Source organism: Suncus etruscus, chromosome 7, assembly GCF_024139225.1.
Source record: "Suncus etruscus isolate mSunEtr1 chromosome 7, mSunEtr1.pri.cur, whole genome shotgun sequence".
Classification (NCBI taxonomy): Eukaryota; Metazoa; Chordata; class Mammalia; order Eulipotyphla; family Soricidae; genus Suncus; species Suncus etruscus.
In genome coordinates this window covers 85,546,387-85,553,047 of record NC_064854.1, presented here as the reverse complement: position 1 = coordinate 85,553,047, position 6,661 = coordinate 85,546,387, and the positions used below count along the sequence as shown (strand labels likewise).

At 39.9% G+C, this 6,661-nt stretch overlaps 1 non-coding gene across 1 annotated transcript; it reads right to left on the bottom strand.

The window, feature by feature from the left end:
- Window positions 1-6,123: 6,123 nt before the first annotated feature.
- LOC126015361 (U1 spliceosomal RNA) lies at window positions 6,124-6,287 on the bottom strand. The gene has a single exon (XR_007498229.1). It is a non-coding gene; the product is annotated as a U1 spliceosomal RNA (small nuclear RNA).
- Window positions 6,288-6,661: the final 374 nt, after the last annotated feature.

Here is a 6,661-nt window from a genome sequence, read left to right as displayed (position 1 = left end):
AGCAGTTAGAAATGATACAATCATGAACTTTGCAGCAACATGGATGGATCTTGACAATATTATTAAGAATAAGAATAAATTAAGCCAGAAGAAGTATAAATACAGAATGATAGCACTTCTTTGAGTTATTTAGAACATATAGTGATCCATGAACAAATACAAGGGTTGAAAGGATAAAAACTTCAAACACCATAGGTGCCAGCATAAAATGAGGATAAGTGTTCAAATGAATTGAAAGGGGGGAAACAAAAAGATGTGACTGCCCATTATAACCTAAAGAAACGAACAACAATGGAAACAGAAGTTCTGAGGGAACAGGTAGGCGATCAACCTCTAACCACAAAGGTCTATAACAATGTCCTAATGTATTTATCCACAGAACTAGGTGCAGAATATAATTGGAAGCCTGGACTCCCGCCTTAATTTTACATAGTATAAAATAACCTTTTAGCTTCTTTCTCCACAGGAGGCGTTGGAAACAAAGCGTGGACACTCTAATTTTAAACCTAGGTGTTCAATCATACTGGATACCATATACAGTGCCAATTATGTCAATGTCTTGATAAAATACTCTAAATTACCCACTGCCTAAAATGTATATGGACCCTCTTATATATTATCCCTTCTCCCCCTTCAGAATTCCTTCTATCCTCTCACCCCCCAATCCTGATCCACTATTCTACCTTATTTAACCCTATTTACCCTCAGTTATTAACACAATAGGTACTATGCTCCTGCTCCAATAAACGACCACCAAGCTCCCAAACTGAAAAGACACACTCCCATCTCCACATCACATGTCTCGACAAGAATTTACAAGCAACACACCTGCTGATTCATGCTTTATGGCCCTTCTTCTTACCTTTCTAATCATGGACTCTTGCATTCTGCTGATTCAGCTTCAGAAGGACCCCAGCCTAAGGAAATTTCCCTCATGGCTACAAATAATTTTTCAAACCTAACAAGACACTATGTGTGATGAAAAATGCCCTGGACTACATGCCCCACAAGAATATCTCAAAAGACTCAATGGAGAAGCCTATATTTCCTTTATGTGTTTAATACTTGTACAATAATACCTCCTAGACTGTTTATTCCCAAAAGTAAGTTAGCCTCATAAATAGCAATTTTCTTTAATGCCTTTTAAATGTATTTTTATTTCATTTACTATATATCTCTATACCTATATTTATATAACATTTTTCTCTTTCTCTCTCAAACCTCACCTGTTTTGGTTCTGCTTGGTAAGAAAACCTACAAAAAAAGTCTTGTCTGGGATAAAAGCTTGAGTCAAAACCAGGGCACAGAGATTGTGCAGACTATCATTCTTACCTCCAAAATCACCAGCAATATAATATGCTACCATATCATTTTTCATAGGCACTCTAAATAAAGAGAAATATTATGCACAGAAACAAGCTCTTATCTACTTGGGATAAGAACCCATACTTCTTATAATGCAGGATCATACCCATCCTGAGCTTGTGTTATGTGCACCCAAATTAGATTCCATGTGATTGAGCAGCAACTGTCCAACCTAGAACCCCAGACTTCAGATGTGTAACCAACACAGGTCCAAGAAACAGCACCAGGAACCAAACTCCTCCTGGGGAAACTTTATGCCATTCTGCCACCAACTTGCACCAGTTTTAACATGACATCCTGTCATGAGGAAATAGCAACAACTTAAAATCAGAGAGAGCTGCCCTATCTCATCATCTAACGGTATGATGCAACCAGGAGACATGTCACCCTTTGCCCTAAGCAAAAACCAAAATCGCTATCTACAAAAGACTGATTTTGACAAACATGGTCTGGACAGAACCTATCAAGGGACCAATGAGGAAGCTCCTAGCATAGTATTTGTACATAAACCAAGATAGATCTATGATTTCAAAGGTCTGACTTTGACAACTGTGACTGACCAGGACTTCTCTGACCAGGCTGAAAGACTGGGCTCTGCTATACGATCTGAACAAAAACCATGACCACTAATTACAAAAGACTGGTTACAACAGCAAAGATGAAACACAACTCCTAGAACCTATAGAAAAACTCTCTCCTAGCCTTCACCCTATGATGTATGCAAATAACAAGAGCTCCAGCTACAGAGATTGGATGTCATCACCTACATATGAGAGGAAAGCTTTCTGGTACCATAAAAAGACCATGGGGTTTGTAACCGAGTGAGTATGGAGGCTGTAGTTGTTCCCACGGCAGTGTGCTTCAAGGGCAGAGAAACCATTTATCTCTTAGGCCAAGGGAATTACCATTCTAATTTCCCCAATATTTAGTGTGCTTATGAAAAAAAGATGGAAAAAAACCCACAGCCCTTTTTTAAGAAGATGCTGCTCAGTTGTTTTTCCTTGTTTGTTTTGTTTTATTTTGTTTTCCATAGCTGATGGTTTTAGTTTTGAGTCTATTCTTTTTTTATTCTATTTGAGGTTAGGCAACCTGCCCATAGATCAAGATTGTTACTGTTTTTTCATCATCAGGGTGTCATACAAACCTAAAACCTACCCTGGCTCAAGTTGGTGCCAGAACAGTATTAGGGCCCACCCCAATGAGGTAAGAGTTTGATTCCTGGTGCTGGTACAGGGACTTTGCCAATTTAAGGTTGGTATCTGGGATTTGGGGTTGGATAGTCAATTTCCAATTACGTGAGATGTAAGTCGAGTCCTGATGACATATGTTCATGGTGGGAGGTACCCCTGTATTATAAAATGTATAGGTTCTTATACCTAGTAGATAAGAACTTATTTCTATACATAATGTTTCCCCATTTTAGTGTGTATGCAAAAAGGAGTGATAAAATATTATATTATTAGTGCTTTGGGGGGTAAAAATGATAAGCTCTACAATCTCTGTGCCCTGGTTTTGACCTGAGCTTTTATCCCAAGCAAGACTTTTCTACTAGGATTTCTTACTGAGCAGAAACAAAAAAGCATAATAAAAAGGGGAGGAATGAGGAGACTTCCTCTACATATGTAAATAAACACACTAAAGGTTAAACTATTAAGGAAATAAACATACAAAGAAAATATTGATATCCCAATTAAGTCTTTTGCAATAATCTGAGGGGTGTGTAAGAGACAGAGCATGGGAGGAAGAAGATAAAATCCAGGCCCAGAGAATGGTAGATGGAAAGATACTTCAGACCTAGAAAGGGAAGAAAGGAGAGGAAGTCCAGACATAGAGCAGGGGAGGAAGGAGAGAGTTTTCTGGCCAAAAACATGGGAAGGAGAGTCCAGACTAAAGGATAAAGGAGGGAGGATGAAGAAAGACTCCATACCCAGATAAGTAAGAAAGGAGAAGGAGTCCAGGCCAAGATCAGGGAAGGAATAAGAGAGTCCAGGCCCAGAGAAAGGGGAGATATAGAGTGTTCAGGCCCAGAGAGAGAGTGGAGGTAGAGCAGAGGGCAATGACTCCATGGTTATCCCACTTCTATGCACAAGAACAAGCACCTTGACCTCAGAACCTGGATGCAGGAGTGTCTCAGTTTTTGGTTTCTGCCTAGGCATGCTGTCAGCAGGGTGAGGCCTGAAAACCATCAGGGTTATTAGTTTCTTATGACTGACTCAGACCTTGTCAGATCCAAGATTATACCAATCTGTGCTATCAACTATGTCCTTCCAGTGCTTAGGTTGACACAGGTTTCTGAGCTGTCACACCAAAGAACTTGTCATTAGTGCCAAAGTTCTGTGCCAGGGGGCAGCAGTGTCCTTGCTGTTTCTGAGTGAAATTTCCACTACTATGGATATTCCCCCCAGAGACCAACTTCTCAAAAGGACAGTGACAGTATCTATGGACAGCACTGTGTCTCACAGCCAGAACAACACAGGGCTTTCTGTGCACAAGAGCATGGCTTCTGGTATGAGAGATGAGGACCCTTTCTCTGGTTCAGTGATGTCTACCTAAAAGACCCATTTGAGGAGCATATCTGGGCCTGAGAGTACTCCCTTCCTCAGCTCAGTCTTCTCTATCTGCACACTCCATGCCAAAACCCTGCTGTGCAGGTGCTAGTTCAACCGACCTGCTGGGTTCTCTCTGTCCTTGTGCCTCTCTTGCTGGATAGTGTCACAGTGAAGACATAATAGTTTAAATATAAGAGAAAGGAAGACATTTGGGGGGAATTCTTATCAATAAGTCCACCCTTCATGTTTCGCTATGTCCATGGACCAGGTCTCAGGACAGAGTCAAGGCCACCAGATATTCCAGTCACAGCCCAGTAGTTATCAAAGCTGTCTCTTTGCTCTTGGGGCTCATGTATCAGTGCTCAGGAATCAAACCCTGCTCTGTGCTCAGGAGTCTTTGGAGCAAATGCTGTGGATATAACCCAAGACTGAATTAGCCTGCTGTGACCTCTCTCAGACCCCTCATTGATCTATATCTTTTATATAGATTATCTGTACAAAGGGGCAAAATATTGTTAATAAGTTTTGTATGTATTTTTATTAAAATAATGTGCAAAAAACCAAAAGTGCAATTATTAAAGAAAGTTTTATTAATTATACTCAAAAAGTTTGTTGAGGGACCTGACTAATAGTACAGTAGATAGATGTTTTTCTTGCCTGTGATAAACCTGGGTTTTATCATGGACTCCCTATCTATCCTCCAGCAGTGCCAGAGTGGTCCCATAATGTAGAAACAGAAGGAAGCCTGACCACCTTCAGGCTTCCCCAAAAATAAACCAACAAAAAAGATGTGTTATGACAAACAGACACTGTCACATAGAAATGTGATGCAAAGCCTGCAACTTAATCACTTTCCTCACTTTATCATCTCTGCCCTGTTGTTGGAAAATCCTGACTTTCTTCACCTACAGGAACATATTAAAATAATTAAGAAAGTGCTCAATTATTGTCACTATGTACCTTAAATATTACTGTGAAAGATTTGGTTATTCACTTTTGGTCACAATAAAAATTATTTTAAAAAAGGGGGGCTCATTAGTTGTAAGAAAGGCAGACAGCAGGCATAGCTCAATTAAAATGTCTTTGAATACTGAGGTCTCACTCAGAGACCTCTCCAGTAAGAGCGATGAGAGCGCACAGCTCACTCTGCAGGATCCTATTGCTTTCAGTGGGAGGACCATATGCACTGTATGTGCAGAAAAAGACACACCTTCCCCTGATTATCTGGCTACTCCTAAGGCAGGAATGATATTCATGTGACCGGGTACAGGAAATGCTTTCCTCTCTTTCTCCTTCCTAACAAATTCTCAGCTCTCTTAAATTAGAGCTGTGTAGCTGGTGTTTTTTCTTCCCTTTGTGGGGGGAGAGTGGAGGGGGTTTAGTGATGAAAGATGGGTGTATGCATCAACCATACATTTGGTGGCTCCTCTGCTAGGACAGATTCCTCATTTTAAGAGAAGTATCTTTAGGTGATGCCCCGCTACCAAACCAAATTCAATCACATTGAAGAGCTCTGCTCTTCCTGTGTCATTATCTTAAATCCTAATAGCACCCAGTTTAAACCCTGAAAGCAAAGTATTCATTCTGGATCTGTGAAGTATTCATAGTTCTGAGTGTCTCCAACAACTTTATCTGGAGGATTCTGTTTATGTGGAAGAAATTGCTAAGATCAATCACTGTAGTGTAGGGGATCAAAGTGCTGAACTGAGCAATAGTTTCCATTGACGGCCCCAATACACACGACTCAGGGGCACTGCTGCAGAGAGCAATTATCTTGTCTGCATTGAAACTATAATTCAGGCTCTAGATTTTTCATTGTTGATATGAACCCTTGTGCTTTGGGATAGTGTTTTTTCTTCAGTTCATGTTTTGTGGTGGTCTTCAGAGAGCAAGAAAATTTTCAGTTCACAGCCTTCGAGGTTTCATTCTAGAAGCTTATATGTTAGTAAAATAAAAGAAAATTTGTGAAAATCTGTTACAGAACTGAAAGCAATTTTTCCTCCTCTAGGTCCATGTAAGGTTGACTCAAACCATGGGAACCATTTCATTAAACACATTGGAAAACTGATCTAAGACTGGGTAGCTGATTGCTCTTTTCAGAACAACAGCTCAATTCTTCAGATTTTTTTGAGTAATCTTCATACTATTTTCCGTAAGGGCTATGACACACAATATTCAGCAATTCTGAAGTGTTTCTTTTTTTTTTTTTCAGGGGAGAGCGCGAATGCAGTCCCCCACTACCACAAATTATGCAGTCGAGTTTCCCACATTTGGGAAAATCGCAGGGGTCAGCACATCCAGAGTGCAATGGATAAGCCTTGCCCTGGGGAAACCACCTTTGTGATCATGGGATCTCTCCTGCCAGGTAAGTATGAAGTGTTCCTTTCTTAGCACCTACCTACCAGCATAGGCTCTACCTGTACTTTCTGGCATATAGAGATTTCACTGGTGTATTCCATTATTTCTTATTTGTGTTCACTGATATTATCATGCATGTTTCACTGCTAATAAATGACAATAAATATTTTTCATGTGCTTATTGTCCAACTATCTATGTTCTTCAGAAGGTCTCTGTCATTTATCTCTCCAATTTAACATTGCTATTGGATTTATTTATTTTCATCATGGTTGGAGATTTTAACACCTAGGCATTTAGCACCTTATCTGACATACCGTGTGTAAATATTTTTTCTCAATCAGTAGTGCATATTTTAATTTAATCTGTACTTTTCTTTCCATAGAGAAAT